The sequence below is a fragment of the Palaemon carinicauda genome, chromosome 38, assembly GCF_036898095.1.
Source record: "Palaemon carinicauda isolate YSFRI2023 chromosome 38, ASM3689809v2, whole genome shotgun sequence".
In the NCBI taxonomy this organism is placed as follows: domain Eukaryota; kingdom Metazoa; phylum Arthropoda; class Malacostraca; order Decapoda; family Palaemonidae; genus Palaemon; species Palaemon carinicauda.
In genome coordinates this window covers 27,232,455-27,250,513 of record NC_090762.1, presented here as the reverse complement: position 1 = coordinate 27,250,513, position 18,059 = coordinate 27,232,455, and the positions used below count along the sequence as shown (strand labels likewise).

At 52.1% G+C, this 18,059-nt stretch overlaps 1 protein-coding gene across 1 annotated transcript in view; it reads right to left on the bottom strand.

Annotated features, from left to right (window-relative positions):
* Positions 1–17,339: 17,339 nt before the first annotated feature.
* Start1 (Steroidogenic acute regulatory protein-like) overlaps positions 17,340–18,059 on the bottom strand; it is a 135,240-nt gene continuing 134,520 nt past the window's right edge. The window contains exon 14 of the mRNA XM_068362000.1: positions 17,340–17,532. The gene's annotated coding sequence lies outside the window, so the exon portion shown is untranslated. The remainder of the gene's footprint in view (positions 17,533–18,059) is intronic.

Here is an 18,059-nt window from a genome sequence, read left to right as displayed (position 1 = left end):
TATGATAGGAAGACTCACTACTGTTGAATCTATCAACATTCCCAAATACTCATCTGTCTTATAAGCACAAGGCTCAACTTCTGCCAATTATCACAAAGCCAAAGTCGTGACAAAGGGCAAGAAGTTTTTCTAGATCCTGGAGCAACTGTTTCCTTGAGGATAGCAGGATCAACCAATCGACAAGATATCCTGTTCGAATGGGCCCTAGCTGAGACTAGAATGAACACTCTAGTAGACACTCCGAAGCATAGGACTTTGAACTGGTATTGGACTCCATGGAGGATGAAGCGGAGGTACTTTCTGCCGGAGGGATAGATCAGTATTTGAAAATGCTTTCTTTAGGACGTTGTTCCTGATGGTAGCACAGACCCTGCTTGCTGTCTCCATGCTGAACAGAGTTTGTAGAAAAATTTTCTACAGGGGAGAGAGATCAATGACAGGTCTCCAGCCACCCGTTGATTTCTCCACTAGAAAATGATGGCTGGTAGAAGCCAGGAGACCTGTCTTGGACGACTTCTAGCTATTTTTTTCTGTCACCTTTGCTTCATTTGTGAGTACAGTATATGGGCTTTTGGAAACTCCGGAAGATAAGTCATGAACATCATCAAAAAGCGAGTGATGGGAGGACGAGAGCTAATGAAAGGAAGGCAGTATCTGTCCCGAAGGACTTTACCACACAATGTTCTGCACTGTGTCACTGCCACATTGCCTATTAGTTTGACAAGCCACCCCCACTCACATTAGCAGGAGAAGGGCTTCGCAGATCTCGGCAACCTCTGACCCCTCTCTTACCATTACCTCCTTTCCTGGTGTGGCCAGGTTGACGAGGAAAGGGAGGAGTATTGCCCCCACCCTTCCTAAAGTTAGGAGTTTATAGAGCCACTGATTGTGATCTGAACTTCTCGTGTCTTCTTCAATGATGTTTTACTGGGTTGAGAAGGAGCTCTTGGAACAACTGATCTGGAAGGGTCATGGATTTTCAGGATCACTGCTCTGTGGATAAGGGAGTCACTACCCTTTTTCCTCCACTTTTCAAGGGTGTTCTATATCTCCTAAGCAGGAAAGTGTCTAGATGTCCCGGCTCAATGTGTTCCTGCTTTCTGTCCCACTTGGCTGGAGAAACGTGAATCTACTGCATCTCTCCTCTTCAAAAGCAACTTAGCCCACTAGTTGGGTGATTGGCGAATCATGAAAATCCCCACCTTTGCTCCAGAGAGCACAAAGTCCTTGAACTTCTTCATATTGGGATCAGTCAGATCTCAAGAAAAAGCGAAGCATGCCTAAGCTCCTGACCGGTAGTAGATCCCATAGGTAGCTTGCATGCTAGACATCACCACCGTTTCCATGTCTGTGGACTCGAAGGCTGTAAAAATGTCTTCGTACTTCAATTGATCTGCAGTTGGGCCTTTGGTCAGCACCATCGTTGTTGAATTTATCAGCAGAGGTCATGGAACAGTCTCTTCAAGTACACAGAACCTCCACTATTGAGAAAGACCTGGAGGCAAGAGCTTGGTAGATTGGCTCAATCGGAGAGAATTCTTGGGTCTAATGATATGTTAATTCCCTCTGATGAGTGTATCCTGAGCAAGAATCGACTAGGGAACATCAGGGGCGGGTGTGGTTCATCATGAGAGCAGTTAGAGCAGCAGCAACAACAACAACAACAACAACAACAACAACAACATCAAAATAAATAAATAAATAAATGGCATAAATATGACAAATTTGTAGATATTTTGTATTTTTCCTAACCATACAAACCTTAGCTATTTAATTAGGGTATCACTTTTGGCGTAGCTGAAATGACGAGCCATTAGATTTTTAACAAGGGTTTACTACTGGGGTAGGGGTAGTTAGCTACCCCTCCCCCCCTCACACACCGGTGAGTAGCTCACTTTGCTTAGAGGTGGGACTTCCCGGGAGACAGGGCTGGCGGGCAAGTTTGATTAAATAGCTAAGGTTTGTATGGTTAGAAAAAGTCACAAATTTTAAGTAATTTGTATTTTTCCTAACAGTACTTACCTCGAACTACTTTCTTAAGAGTATCTGGGATCTCCTTCCCATCTGCCCAGAGTTTTGTGTAGTTTACCCTAAACCCATTTTCTATGAGGGGTAACATCAGGCGGTGTGATACGCACCCTGAGGCTAACCCTGGGTCAGAGAGCATGCTTGCTCAGGTCTCAACCTCCAGTAAGTTCTTGGTAGCTAAGGTCTCTAAGAATACCAGGGGAGACTCGGGGAAGGCAGGGTGGGCCATTACTCGAAAGTAGTTCGAGGTAAGTACTGTTAGGAAAAATACAAATTACTTAGAATTTGTGATTTGTTCCAACACAAAGTACTCACCTCGAACTACTTTCTTAGGAGACTTATACTTTAGGAGGTGGGCGTGGCCCTAAAAAGTTCTTGAGACCGTGCTCAGGAATATCCAGAGACCTAGAAAGGAGGCTAGGTCGTGTTGACCCCCATAGAAAATCGATCGAGAGGAAACTACACAAAAACCCATCTTAGTGTCTAAGAAACTCACCTGTGCAAGAAATCCTAGGGGACATGACTTCCCCCCGTTGAGGTACTTGTCTCCGACTCAGGGCCCTCTCAGAGCCCACTTGAAGTGGAAAAAGGGGAAGAAAGTACAAGGGGGTTTAAGGAACGAACCTGTGTCTCTTGTGCTTGTTACTCGCGGTTATCACTGAGGCTATACCTTTAAACCGTTTGGAGCGCGGAAACGACGGTACTTATCGAGAACCCGTCTAGGGATTTTCTCGAATAGTCTTTCAAATAGTGAGCCGTGAAGGTTGACTGGTTGGCCCAGGTGCCTGCCTGCCCTTAGGATCTGGCTCACTGCCATATTCTTCTCGAAAGCCAATGTAGTACTAAGGCCCCTAATGTCATGGGGCCTGGGCTTTCCCAGCAGGGGGATTCCTGCCTTACTGTAGGCCCTGATGATGACCTGCCGCAACCAGATGGTATTTTTCGAGACTGGCTTCTTCACGAGGCCTGTGGAAACAAAAAGGCTTTTGATCTCGGGCCGGAGTCTGGCTATCCTCTCCAAGTATTTCCTTAACCCCCTGACGGGGCACAAGCGCAAATCCTTCGAGTCGTCCGACCGGGGGATTGCCGGAATTGAGAAACCTTCAAACCTGGGGTCCCACATGGCAGGATTCTGGGTCTTAGCTACGAAGGACGAACTTGAACGTGACTTCCCGCCAACCTTTCGAGTGAGCCACTTCATAGGACAGACCATGGATCTCGCCCACCCGTTTGGCTGAAGCTAACGCCAGCAAGAAAACTGTTTTGAGAGTGAGATCCCTGTCCACGATGTCTTTTAGGGGCTCGAATGGGGTTTCGGATAACATTTTCAGGACCCTTGTCACGTCCCATTGTGGCGCCTTCACAGCTTGCGGGAACCATGAATGTTCAAGACTTTTAATGAGCTTTGAGATATGTCTGGAGTTACCCAGGTCTATGCCCTTCAGGAGAAAAACTTGGCCCAGAGCAGCGCAGATTCCCTTGATGGCCGGATGGACATGTTGACCACATCCCTGAGGTAAACTAGGAAGTCCGCTATCTACGGAATGGAGGCCTTCAGGGGCCTGATGTCCCTAGCGCTGCACCACTTGGTAAAAGTGGCCCACTTAGCCTGGTAGACCGCTGCTGATGATCGTCTAAGGTAGCCCGACATCCTCGTTGCTGTACTCGGTGAATAGCCCTCCCTCCTCAGGAGGCTCTCGATAACCTCCACGCGTGAAGGCGAAGGGACCGAGGGTTCTCGTGGAATCTTTGGAAGTGTGGTTGCCAAAGAAGGTCTGGCCTGTCCGGAAGGGGCCAGGGCGGCTGTTGTGCTAACTCCCTTAGGTCCACGAACCATTCTCTCTCCGGCCACCAGGGTGCTACCAAAGTCAATCCACAGGTTGTCCGTCCTTCTTACTCTGTTGAGGACCTGCCTGAGCATCCTGAAATGGGGGAAAAGCGTACACGTCGAGATTGCTCCAAGGATGTTGGAAGGCGTCCAAGAACGCCGCTTTTGGGTCTGGCACAGGAGAACAGAACACGGAGAGTTGCGAAGAGGTCCATCACCGGAAAACCCCATTTTTGAATGATGGTTCTGGCTACTCCCGGGTGCAGAGACCATTTAGACCCTATCACTTGCCCCATCCTGCTGAGGCCGTCGGCGAGGACGTTCCTTTTCCCCGGAATGAACCTTACCGAGATTCTGATCTGCTCCACTTCGGCCCACTCCAGAAGTTCTAACGTGAGAATGGTGTCCAAGATCATACCTAGATATACCAGTCGTTGAGTTGGAAGCAGAGAAGACCTCGAGATTTACCATGATCCCTATGTCTTGGTAAAGTCCCAGAAGCTTGTCTCGGTGTCGAAGAAGGGTTGACTCCGAAACTGCCAGGATAAGCCAGTCGTCCAGATAGCAGAGGAGACGGATGCCGATCCTGTGTGCCCACGAAGAAATCAGTGTGAACACCCTGGTGAATACCTGAGGTGCTGTGGAGAGACCGAAACACACCACCTTGAACTGGTAGACCTTGTTGTCTATACTGAATCTTAAGTACTTCCTTGAAGACGGATGGACTGGGATCTGGAAGTATGCGTCCTTCAGGTCCAGTGTACACATGAAGTCTTGTGGTCTCACCGCAAGTCTGACCGTGTCCGCCGTCTCCATGCTGAACGGGGTTTGTTTGACAAACTAGTTCAGGGCTGAGAGGTCGATGACTGGTCTCCAGCCTCCAGACACCTTCTTTACAAGAAAGAGTCGACAGAAGAAGCCTGGGGAACCGTCGACGACCTCCTGGAGAGCACCCTTCTTTAACATGGTCTGGACTTCTGACAGTAGGGCTTGGCCCCTTTGCCGATCCCATGGCAAAGGAGCTCAACGACACTGGATCCTCTGTCAGGGGAGGTAGAGATGTTACGAACGGGACGCGATATCCCCGACTGATTACGGAAATCGTCCAGGAACCTGCCCCGAGTTGCTGCCACCTGTCTGCACAACTTTGAAGGCATCCCCCCACTGGTGGACATGCAGGGGGACTGCCAATCCTAGCATTTGCGTCCTCAGCCGCTCCCTCTAGGATTCTTTCTTCCCCTGGAGGACTTTTTGCCTTTCTTGTCTTTGACAGGAAAGGGCTTCGACACCGCTGCCTTCGCTGCCACAGCCGGTTTCGTTGTCTTGGACGGACGAGGTTGTTGAGGTGTCGGAGGTTTATAGGCTTTGAAGTACGAGCCCTATGAAGGAGGGAGTCCTGGTTGGACTTCCTCCACCTCTCAGCTGGCTGTTCCAAGTCTTTAGGCTTGAACAGGTTCTTCCCTAAAAGGGAAAAATGTCTTGAGCCTGCTGACCTCGATGGCTGGGACCTTCGCGTGGAACCTCTCTGCCACTGCATCATGACGTTTCAGGATTGAGTTGGCCCACAAGTTCGAGACTTGGTGGGCCAGAAACTCAATGGTGCGGGTGCCCGAGAGGAGGAAGGTCTCCAGGGCCTTTCTGGTGCTCTCCTTAGACAAATCTGCGGATCGCAACAGGATGCCAAGAGATCCAAGCCAGATGTCAAGCCACGAAGTAGTCTGCATGGCACGACCTTCTCCTGGCTTATGATCTCTGTCGCCGAGAAAGTCACTTGCCGCCAAGAGTCTCTCTCAAGAGGGACTCCCTTGGTAAGCTCTTCCACAGAGTGGTGCAGGGGAAGAGCTAAACAAGCCTCCTCCGTGATCTCGAAGTACCTCCTCTGTTGGACGCGAGGAGGCGAGAGGAGTTTCCAGGGCTGGAGGAGGCGAGCTCGGAGAGCTGGCCCTTGACCTTATCCCTGGCACTCTTCACCCCTTGGGACCAGAGCAAAGCTGCACTGGCCTTAGCGGGTTTCTGAGTGCCAAAGACTCGGTCCAGGACCGTGTTCTTACCCTCGCAAGGAGGAATCTCAGGATCGGGAATCCTGTTGAGATGCCTCATCAGGGTCAGGACTTGCCAGAAGGCATGCTCTGACTCTAGTGGCTCCCCTCCTGGAGAACTGGCAACGAAGTCTCCCATCCCCAAAGGCTCTTCTTGGGGACACGTGGACGTTCTCCGCGGGTCTTGTAGGTCCTGGACGGATCCTTGAGGATGACTTGGGGACTGTCTTGGAATCCTTGGGTTCCCTCCTGGGATGAATACAGGACTCCAACAACGACGTCTGAGGGCTCTTCTCTGCTCCAACCTGGGACGATTCTCCAGCGCGAGGTGGGGTATCTCCCATTGGTGCGACGGGAGAAAGCCTCACCTCGTAAGACTCCCCTGAGTACGGAAAATGCTCGTCCATGGGAGAGGGAGAAAACGTTTGGGGGGGGAGAGGGAGCCTTCCTCAAGGATGATCGAGGAGCCAGCTTGACCCTCGGAGAAGTTACCACTGTTTCTACTCCTCTCTTTCTCTCCAGTGGGGTCGGAGCTGCCATAGTTTTGAGACCCATCTCAGCGAAGGCAGGTTTGACAGCCTGCATGACAGCTCTGATGAGGGATCCAAATCATGGCTGCTTACTGACTGCAGCGCTGTCAGAGACTCCCTCTGAAGGGAAGGGGATCGGGCGATCCTTTGGAGTAGACACGACTGCTGGACCTGCCTGGACCCATCTGGTGATTTCCCTCCCTCCTGCGAGTGCGCTGGTCTGCGCTTGGGGGGGGGGTGAACATGAGGATGCCCTGGCTGCTCTTGTTTCTGTAGGCTCGCGCGGTGGCTCGCGTTGTGCCTCCCGATGAGAAACATGCTGGGGATCGTGCTGGCGCTCACACGATAGTACCCTACTAGGATCGCGCTCAGGCGATCAGTCGCGCGTGCGGGGATGATGGCGAGGGCGCGCGGGCGAGTGTTGGCGCGTTGGTGAGTGATAGCGTGCAGGCGAGCGATGGCGCGCAGGCGAGCGATGGCATGCAGGCGAACGATGGCGCGTAGGGCGTGAAGGCGAGCAACTGCGCACAGGTGAGAGTGCGCGCGGGCGCGTAAGAGATCTCAGAGATGGGGAGAGGGTGCGTTGGTGAGCGATGGAGTGCGCGGGCGCTCAGGAAATCGATGGCGCGCAGTTGTGCGATCTGGAGAAGCAGGAAGCGCAGGCGGGAGTGCAAGCGTTTGCACGTGCGATGGAGATTGTTCGCGAGCGCGTGGGTGCGCAGGATCTCGGCGAGCTCTAGGCGAGCGCCCACGCGCAGGGGTGTTACCCCTAGCGCGTGGGCGTGCAGCAGGGCGCACAGCAGGAACTGGTGTCTGCGCGCGATGGCTGACGAGCTGGCGGGGTCCTATGGCGCGTAGGCGAACGCTGAAGAGAAGGAGAAACTCAGTTCATCCTTCTTGCGTCCAGATCCGGAGATCGTGGGTGCGCAAGCGAACGATGGCATGCAGGCGAATGCTGGCGAGCAGGAGATCATGGGTGCGCAGAAGATCGTGGGTGCGCATCAAGATGAAGGCGCGCGGTTGTACGCTGGCAAGGAGAAGATCTCTGGCAAACAGGAGAGCGCTGGTGTGCAGGTGAGCGCTGGCGAGGAGGAGAGCGATGGCGAGTAGTCTCAGCTGCATTAGATCTCTGGGGCGTTGTCTCCGAGGATGAAGTTCTGAGCAGAGAGGACTTCACCGCAGGCGAGCGCTTGCGCGCAATTGCGCACAGGGAATACCTGGCGCTTAAGGAACTTGCTCACATTGTGAGAAAGCCTCTTTTGCCCCGAAGGGACCGGTGCCCGTTGGATAACGGGATGCGTGGGCGCCCAAAGCGTGTCAGCAGCCAGGATCGGAGACGGCAGGTCCGAAGGTCTGGCAGTCGAAGGAGAACGATCAGCAGAGAGGTCCAAGGATGCAACTGCAACGGTCGGTGCACAGCGAGGAGGATCCTCTGGGGGGACTGCGACGGAGAAGAGCCGAAAAGGCGCCTTCTAACTCCCTCGTGAGGAGAAGAAAGGCCTCTACGGCGAAGAGGAGGGCGAGCCTTGTCAGTGAACTCCCCCGAGGGGGAGAATCACCTGTAGGAGAGACCGTTGGACTTAGCTCCTCCCTCGAAGGATGTTCGGAGGGAGAAACAAAGCCTTCAGCTGCATCGGGAACCAAGGCAGGGGATTGACCTAACTCGTCTGAGGCCCCTGCCACAACAACGTCGACGATAGACAGAGGGTCAACCTCTGCTACCGCCGGCGACTGTTTGACAGCAGCCCCCAACTTGATTGTGTCAAACAGGGCTTCCATGGAGGGTGAGCCCTAAGCCCCAAAGAAGCCCAAAGCTGCAACAAATCATCATTAGCAACAGTGTTAACAGATAAATCCTCCCCCGGGGGAGGAGGAGGAGCTGCCTCGCTATGGGAGGCAACTCCCTCTCCCAAACCCCGAGGTCGGTCAACAAAAGAACGGCCTACGCTACCACTCGACGACCTCTCGGAAGAGACCGATCGAGCGGGAGCTTCGGAGGAGGTTCGGGCTACGGAAGAAGAGTCCTTGAAATTTTCTTTCTTCAAGGAAACTCTTGAAGGAGAAAGATCCCTTTTGGACTTCTTTTTCCGGCACCGGGAAAACCTCTCCCACTGGGAGGAAGACCACTCCCTACACTCACTACACACTTTGTCTCTATCACACTGTTGGCCCCTGCAGAATGGACATAAGGTGTGAGGGTCCTTTTCGACCACCGACATATATGTACCACAAGGGCAGACAGGTAATTCGGGGCACTTCCGCATAATGGTAGAGGCCAACTTCCAAGCACACACTGCAAAGAAAAAGCAAAAAAGATTAAGGCTGTCAATAAGCGAGGGTGGGAGCAGGCACGTCTGTTCATCACCCGAGCCAAAAGCAAAGTGAGCTACTCACCGGTGTGTGAGGGGGGGAGGGGTAGCTAGCTACCCCTCCCCTACCCCCTCGCTAACAAGCGAGGAGGTAGTAAACCCGTGTTAAAAATCTAATGCTCGTCATTTCAGCTACGCCGAAAGTAATATGACAAATTCGTAGATAATTTGTATTTTTCCTAACTATACAAACCTTAGCTATTCACATGGGGTAATTACTTCGGCATAGCTGAAATGACGAGCCAGAAGAATTTTAATGAGGGTTTACTACCCCTCCGCTAGTTAGCAGGGGGGTAGGGAGGGGTAGCTTGCTACCCCTCCCCCCTCACACACAGTGAATGCTTCACTTTAATTAGAGGTAGGACTTATCCCGGGGGACAGGGCTGGCGGGCAAATATGTGTAAATAGCTAAGGTTTGTATAGTTAGGAAAAATACAAATTATCTACGAATTTGTCATTTGTTCCGTAACTGAAATACAAACCACGCTATTTACATGGGGTGACTTAACCCTTAGGAAGGGTGGTTAGTCCCTGCCATACTGGCTTTGGCTTGCCCGGGGATTCCATATTCGAGTGTCTACGTACTTCGACAATAGGGAATCCCTGCTCCTCACTAGCAGCTGTGAAACTGCTGCAGCCTACGTAAGGTGTGTGTGAAGGTGAAAAGTGACTCATCCTAGGAAGTTGACCTGGAGTTCCTCAGATGGAAATCTAGGCTAAGACTCTCCCAATACCACCTCGTCAGGGTATGGGGACATGACAGTATTACACTTAATACTAGGAACACAAGGAAGCATGGTTTACCAGCAGTGGTTTGAGGTCAGCTGTGCAGAGAACCCAGGAGGCTGCTTTCTCCAGGGGGGAGAGGATGAAGAAAAGAATAAGGGCCAGACATACCTTTTCATTCATGCAGACTAAAACCGGATAACAATGCCCTCAACCTTCTGCTACTTGTCCATTAAGGAGCCTGAGGTTTAGACCAGCTGTTGTGCAGCCACCATAGGGCCGACAGAAAATGTATCGAGCCTCCTGTGGGTCACGTCTTGCAGGTAGTGGGCTGTGAAGGTGGTCTGACGCTTTCACACCCCAGCTTGCAGGACCTGCGTCACTGAATAATTCTTCTTAAAGGCCAGGGACATAGCTATGCCCGACATCATGCGCTCTAGGGCGACGTGATGGAGAAGGGTCAGGATTCAAGGCCAGGAGTATTACCTTGCGAATCCAGGCTGAGATGGTATTCCTGGTGACCCTTCTCTTCGTTTTCCCAGTGCTCACGAACAAGGCTTGAACCTGGGAACGAACTGCAGCTGTTCTCTAAGATACAACCTCAGACTCCTTACTGGGCACAGTAGGAGATGGTCTGGGTCATCTGTTACAGAACGGAGACTCGAAACCTGGAAAGAGTCAAACCGAGGGTCCGGCACTCCCGGGTTCTGAGTCTTGGCAACAAACTCAGGGACGAATCTGAACGTTACCTCCCCCCATCCCCTTGAATGGGCGATGTCGTATGAGAGACCATGTAGTTCGCTGACTCGCTTGGCCGAGGCCAAAGCTAGCAAGAACACCGTCTTCTCCCAAGTAAGGTGGTGATCTGAAGCCTGACATAGTGGTTCGTAGGGAGGTCTCTTCAGAGACCTGAGAACTCGAACCACGTTCCAAGGAGGGGGTCTCACTTCCGACTGAGGGCAGGTAAGTTCATAGCTTCGTATGAGAAGAGAAAGTTCCAGCGAGGATGAAATGTCCATTCCTTTGAGCCTGAAGGCAAGACTTAAGGCTGAGCGATAGCCTTTCACTGCCGAGACTGAAAGGCGTATTTCCTCCCACAAATACACGAGGAACTCCGCTATTGCTGGAATAGTGGCATCGAGTGGAGAGATACCCCTTCCACGACACCAACCACAGAAAACTCGCCACTTCGCCTGGTAGACCCTTGCGGATGACTTGCGCAGGTGTCCAGACATCCTGTTCGCAACTTGTTGCGAAAATCCTCTCTCTTTGAGGAGATGCTGGATAGTCTCCAGGCGTGAAATCGAAGCGAAGCTACGGCTTTGTGGAAGATGTTGGCATGTGGTTGTTTGAGTAGCTCGTGACGTGGAGGGAGTTCCCTTGGAGGCTCCGTAAGGAGTTGCAGAAGGTCCGGGAACTATTCTGCGTGATGCCATAGCGGAGCTATGAGGGTCATTGACAGGTTGACCGATATTCTGGTCTTGTTGAGTACTCTCCTCATAAGACAGAACGGGGGAAAGGCGTACACATCGATGTTGTCCCACCGTTGTTGGAAGGCATCTTGCCAGAGAGCCTTGGGGTCCGGGACTGGGTAGCAGTACAGCGGGAGCTTGTAGTTCAGCGCTGTAGCGAACAGGTCCACAGTCGGGGAGCCCCACAAAGTCAGGACTTTGTTGGCTACTTGAGGATCCAAAGACCACTCGGTACTCACTGTCTGTGTCGCTCTGCTCAGACTGTCGGCAAGCACATTCCTTTTGCCCGGAATGAAGTGAGCTGCTAGTGTGATTGAGTGGACTACGGACCATCTCAGTGCAAGATGGGATAGCTGTTCTGAAAAGGTACTCCCTGCTTGTTGATATAAGCCACCACTGTGGTGTTGTCGCTCATCACTACCACAGAGTGGCCCGCCAGGACTTGGTGGAACTTCTGAAGTGCCAGGAACACGGCCTTCATTTCTAGCAGGTTTATGTGAAGGTACTTTTCTGATTCTGACCACAGGCCTGAGGTCCTGTGGTTCAGAACGTGGGCCCCCCACCCTTTTGACGCATCCGAAAACAGCATCAAGTCCGGGGGGAGGACGAGAAGATTCACTCCCTTTCGTAGGTTCTCGTCTGTCGCCCACCACTGGAGATCAGACTGCTCCGGCTGTCCCATAGGGATCAGGGTCTCCGGGGAATCGTGTCCTTGATTCCACCGCGACTTGAGTCGCCACTGGAGAGATCTTATTCTGAGGCGACTGTTGGGAACTAGACGGGCCAGGGAGGAGAGATGGCCGAGGAGACGTAACCACGTTTGGGCTGGAAGTTCTTCTCATGTGAGGAAAGGTCTCGCGACCTTCCTCAGCCTTGCTATCCTGTCGTCTGATAGGAAGGCTTTGTGGAGATTGGTGTCTATGACCATGCCTAGATATACCAGTCTCTGAGAGGGCTGCAGAGAGGACTTCTCGAGGTTTCCCATGATCCCTAGATCCTGGCAAAGTTCAAGAAGCTTGTCTCGGTGGCGAAGAAGAGTTGCCTTCGAGTCTGCTAGGATCAGCCAGTCGTCCAGATAATGGAGGAGACGAATGCCGATCCTGTGAGACCATGATGAAATCAGGGTGAACACCTTGGTGAACACTTGGGGTGCTGTGGAGAGACCAAAGCACAGCACCTTGAACTGGTAGATCTTGTCGTCTAGGCAAAATCTTAAGTACTTCCTTGAAGACGGGTGGATTGGGATCTGGAAGTACGCGTCCCTCAGGTCCAGTGTGCACATGAAGTCTTGTGGTCTCACTGCAAGCCTGACCATGTCTGCCGTCTCCATACTGAACGGAGTCTGTTTGACAAACCCGTTCAGTGTCGAGAGGTCAATGACTGGTCTCCAGCCTCCAGACGCCTTTCTCACAAGAAAGAGTTGACTGTAGAAGCCTGGGGACCCGTCCACAACCTCTTGGAGAGCGTCCTTCTTCAACATGGTCTGGACTTCTGCCCGGAGGGCCTGTCCCTTTACTGATCCCATGGTAAGGAACCTCAATGACACTGGATTCACTGTCAGGGGAGGTAGACATGAGATGAACGTGACGCGATAACCCTGACCGATTACGGAAACCGTCCAGGTATCTGCCCCGAGTTGCTGCCACCTTGTCGCGCAACTTTGTAGGCATTTCCCTACTAGTGGACATGCAGGGGGACTGCGAATCCTAGCATTTACGGCCTCGGCCGTTCCCTTTAGGATTTTTGCCTCCTCCCCTGGAGGACTTCTTGCCCCTTCTACCCTTGGCAGGAAAGGGCTTAGACACCTTCTGCTTTGCTGTCATTGTTGTTGTCTTCCTAGTGTCCTTAGCTGGACGGGGTTGCTGAGCTGCTGGAAGTTTGTAAGGTCTCGATGTCAAGGCCTTGTGGATGAGGGAATCCTGATTGGACTTCCTCCATCTCTCAGAGGCTAGCTCCACGTCCTTTGGCTCAAACAAGCTCTCACCGAGAACGAAAGAGTGTCTGAGCCTGCTAACTTCAGAACTGGGGACCTTCTGGTGGAACCTCTCAGCCACTGCGTCCCGATGCTTGTGAATCATGTTGGCCCACAAGCTCGAGACTTGATGGGCCAGAAACTCGATGGTTCGCATGCCTGAGAGTAAGAATGTCTCCAGTGCCTTCCTGGTACTTTCTTTGGACAGGTCCTCAGAACGTACCAGGATGCCCAGAGATCCCAGCCAGATGTCCAGCCATGAAGTTGCCTGCATGGCACACTTCGCGACTTTCTCCTGGCTTAGGATATCAGTTGCGGAATAGGACACTTGCCGGTTGGAGTCTCTCTCAAGAGGGACTCCCCCGGTGAGTTCTTCCACCGAATGGTGTACTTGAAGACTCAAACAAGTCTCCTCTGGGATTTCAAAGTACCTCCTCTGATGTACTCGAGGAGGAGGGAGGAGCTTGTTACTGGTACTGGATCTATTGGAGGAGGCAAGCTCAGAGAGCTGGCCCTCGACCTCGTTTCTGGCACTCTTCATCCCCTGAGACCAAGGCAAAGCTGCACTGGCCCTAGAGGGTTTCTGGGTGCCGTAGATTCGGTCCAGGACCGTATCCTTCCCTTCACGAGGAGGAATCTCTGGGTCTGGGATCCCATTGAGGTTCCTCATGAGGGTCAGGACTTGCCAGAACGCATGTTCTGACTCCTGGTGCTCTCCTCCTGACGGACTGGCAGCGAAGTCTCCCGTCCCCAGAGGCTCTTCCTGGGGAGACTCGCGGACGTTCTCCAAAGGTCTATCTGGTTCCTGTCGGGCCCTTGCGAAAGACTTGGGAACAGTCTTCGAGTCCTTCGGCTCCCTCCTAGGAGGAATGCAGGACTCCAACAATGAACGATGTAAGGCCTTCGCCACCTCTATACGAGGAGACTTCTCAGGATGCGGCGGAGTTTCCCCCATTGGTGTGATGGGGGAACGGACCGGATCTTCCGGCTCTCCTGAGGATGGGTAATACTCATCCGCAGAGGAGGGAGAGAAAGTCTGAGGTGGGGTAGGAGCCTTACGTAAGGACTTGCGAGGAGACAGGATAGTCCTTGGAGAAGTTACCACGTCTGGGACTCCTCTCTTCCTCTTCAGGGGTGAGGAAGTTGCCACTGATTTGTGACCCAAGTCAGAAAGCGCAGGCTTCATTGCCTGCACAAGTGCTCTGACAATGGTACCAAACCAGGGCTGCTGGCTGACAGTCGCGTTGTCAGATACTCCCTCTGGAGGGAAGGGGATCGTTCGATCCTATGGAGGAGTCGACACATGAGGGTTCGCCTGTTGAGAATCTGCAATGAAGGAGGAAGAAAGATCCTTAGACCTGTCCGGAAACCTCCCCTTTTGCGACAAGCGCTGTTCTGCGCTTGCGCGGAGGGGAGCGCAATGTTGACCTGTCGGCCTGTACCCCAGATGTAACTTGGGCGTAATTGCGTTGGCGATCGTTGCGCCGATCACGCTGGTGATCGCGTGAAAAGCCCTGGTCTGGATCGCGTGTAAATGAATCATGCGCAGCAGGATATTCGCGCTCACGTAGGCGTGGGCATGCGAGGTTGAGGGCGCGTGGGTGCGCGGGCCCGCGTAGGAGATGGCGAGGGCGTTTGGCACACAGGAGCTATCTTATGAGGAGGGGTAGGAGGCTGGATGCAAGGGCACACAGTGGGCTGATGGGCTACTGATGAACGCGAGTGCGCGGTAGCATGCTGGCGCGTGTCTGTCACGACCGGGCGTGGGCGCGATTGCGCCGCCTGGTGATGGGGCGAGGGCGAGTTCGCACGTTGGCGCGCAGGCGGGAGGTGAGCAGGTTGTGCCGTTGCTTTAGGCGATCGTGAGATAGCCGGGCGCGCATGACGCGCATCAGGATGTGGCCGCACAGGTGTGCGTTGTTGCGATGGGCGCGCAGCAGGAACTGACCGCGTAGGTGTGCGCTGTTGGGATGGGCGCGCATCGCGCGCAACTGGAACTGGGCGCGCAGCTGGAACCTTGCGCGCTACTGGAACATTGTGCGCAGTTTTTATATTGTGCACCGTTAGCAGGAGTCCAGGGGAACCCGTGCGCTATCTTGGGAACCTCCTGGACTGCGCGCTGTGATGTAGAAGTGCGCTGGTGCGTTGGCGAGCGCGTTTGCGCTATAACAGGAACAGCGCGAGGTTGGCGAGTATCACCCTTAGTAGTCTAAGAGTGTTTGTCGTCTAGAGACACCTGTGAGCGCCTGTGCGCTAACTTAGGTGCCTCTTGGATCGCCCGTTTGTCGTCTAGAGACACCTGTAAGCGCCTGTGCGCTAACTTAGGAGCCTCTTGGACCGCGCGTTTATCGTCTAAAGATACTTGTGAGCGCCTGTGCGCTAACTTAGGTGCCTCTTGGACCGCGTGTTTGTCAGGAACTGCCGGGCACGTGTCTGCATTTGGGCGCGGGAGCGCTTTCTCAGGAACAGCTGATGGGCGCGGGAGCGCTGTCTCAGGAACAGCTGATGGGTGCGGGAGCGCTATCTCAGGAACAGCTGATGGGCGCGGGCGCGCCGATGGTTGTGGGCGCGCAGGGGAACCCTGGCGTGTAACTGGAACATTTGCGTGCATGCGCGCCGGTGAGCACCGTGGCGCTACATCAGGATCAGCAGCAACAGCCGGAGGGCGCGCAGGTATAACCTGGCACGCAAGGGTATGATGCGCAGTTTTGCGCTCATTGCCCTTTTGCCCCAAAGGGACTGGTGCCTGCACAATGACAGGTTTAGATGGCACGTAGCACGCATCCTCCTTGAAAGGAGATGGCAGGACAGCATGTCTGGAGGGTGACTGGATACAAAGTCCCGAAGGACAACCATCCTCCGACGGGGATCGCGAACGATCCCTGGAGAGGTCTAAGGTGGTAGCTGGCAGGAACAGTGATCGGCGAGATGTCTCCTCCGCAGAGGACTGCGGGGATGACAAGCCGAAGAGGCGCCTCCTAACTCCCTTGTGAGGAGAAGGAAGGCCTCTACGGCGAAGGGGAGGACGAGCCTTCCGCCTTATACGCCCAGGAGGGGCCGTTGGATCAGAACTCTGACCTTCGTAGGGCCTGCGCAGAGGAGTCTCTGTTAGTGAACTACACCCCCCCCCCCCCGGGGGGGGGGGGGGGGATCACCGGTAGAAGATACCCCAGGACATAGTTCCTCCCTTGAAGGATGTTCGGAGGGGGAACCTAAGCCTTCAGCTACCTCAGCAACAACAGGCACAGGAGTTTCAGCAGAACCACTCGATGCCTCCGTTACAACAACGTCAACGACGACAGAGGATCTATCCCTGCTGTCGTCGACGATTGTTTAACAACCGCACCCAGTTTGATCATGTCAAGCAGGGGTTCCCTGGAGGGCGAACCCTGAAGCCCCAAGGAAGCCCAAAGCTGTAATAAATCATTATTATTAACAGGAAAATCAATATTTAAATCCTCCTCCGGGGGAGGAGGGACAGCTGCCTCGCTATGGGAGGCAACTACCTCTCCCGCACCCCGGGATACGGTCTACGCTACTACTCGCCGGCCTCTCGGGAGTGACCGCTCGAGTGGGAGCATCGGAGGAGGAGAGTGCTACGGAAGAAGAAGTCTTGGGATTTTCTCTCTTCAAAGAAGCCTCTGAAGGAGAAATATCCCTTTTAGCCTTCTTCTTGCGTCACCGGGCAAACCTCTCCCACTGGGAGGTAGACCACTCCCTACACTCGATACATACGTTAGACCTATCACACCGTTGGCCCCTACACTGAGGGCATAAGGAGTGAGGATCGGTGTCCAAGGCCGACATAAAGGTACCACAAGGGCGGCCGGCTTGTCCAGGGCACGTACGCATGATGAAAGAATAGAGGCCAATTTCAAACACACTCTGAAAGAAAACGCAAAACAGATTATGGCAGTCAAAAACGGAGGAGAACGCAGACAGGTCTGTCGTCTCTCCGAGCAAAAAGTAAAGTGAAGCACTCACTGTGTGTGAGGGGGGAGGGGTAGCAAGCTAACCCCCCCGCTAACTAGCGGAGGGGTAGTAAACCCTCGTTAAAATTCTTATGGCTCGTCATTTCAGCTACGCCGAAGTAATTACCCCATGTAAATAGCGTGGTTTGTATTTCAGTTACGGAACAAACCCTAATTAAATAGCGTGGTTTGTATTTCAGTTACGGAACAAACCCTAATTAAATAGCGTGGTTTGTATTTCGGTTACAGAACAAATCCCAGTAATTTAGTTCACACCAACTGCTGAGCTGCGGAGGGCCAAATTATCAGTGTCAGATATAGATCGACGATTTCAAATTAATTAGACCAAACAAAATGAGGCTACAAGTCTAGTGGGAGTATATACTATAAAAAATATCAACACTTACCAAGATGGAACAAGTTCAGAAAGGCAAAGATCTTTATCACATTGTCACACTTGCAATGAAAAAGTATTCCTACAACTATATTCTCTTAAAAATAGGTCTTCATCTATAAAAACTGTTGTGTGGCTTACTGCTACAAACTTTTTATCACTCTGCAAATCCTTAGCCTTCATGCAATGATTTTACCAAACAGCTGTAATGATAAAGGATAATTCATTATTTGGCATTTATTCCCCTTTTGATAAAATATTTTTTTGGAAAGTTTAGAACTAATCATGCTCCAAAGAAACCTTAAAATTATATACAACTTTAGCTACGAAATGAGTCAATACAGCACAATACATCATTTTGATCACTAAATGTTCAGTATATCCGTTGACATTATTCAATATTTTTACAAAATGACTTAAAATTACCTCCATAATGAATATTAGGTATAATACCAGGCTTCATATTTCACATAATAAGTAGGTTAAAAAACTTCACGTTCTATGCTAACAACATTTTAATGAATGAAAATTACTAATACAGTTTTAAAGCAAATCTACGTTTTATTAAAAAAGACATGTCTTATCTTAAAACAAATAAAAAACTATGACCAACTATCCCTAAAAAAATTGAGTACAGTATATCTACTAAAAACTTTAAACCTAAACTTAATTCAAAATCAATTCCAGCAATTCAGACACAGTAGTCAAGACAACTTAATGATGCAGAACT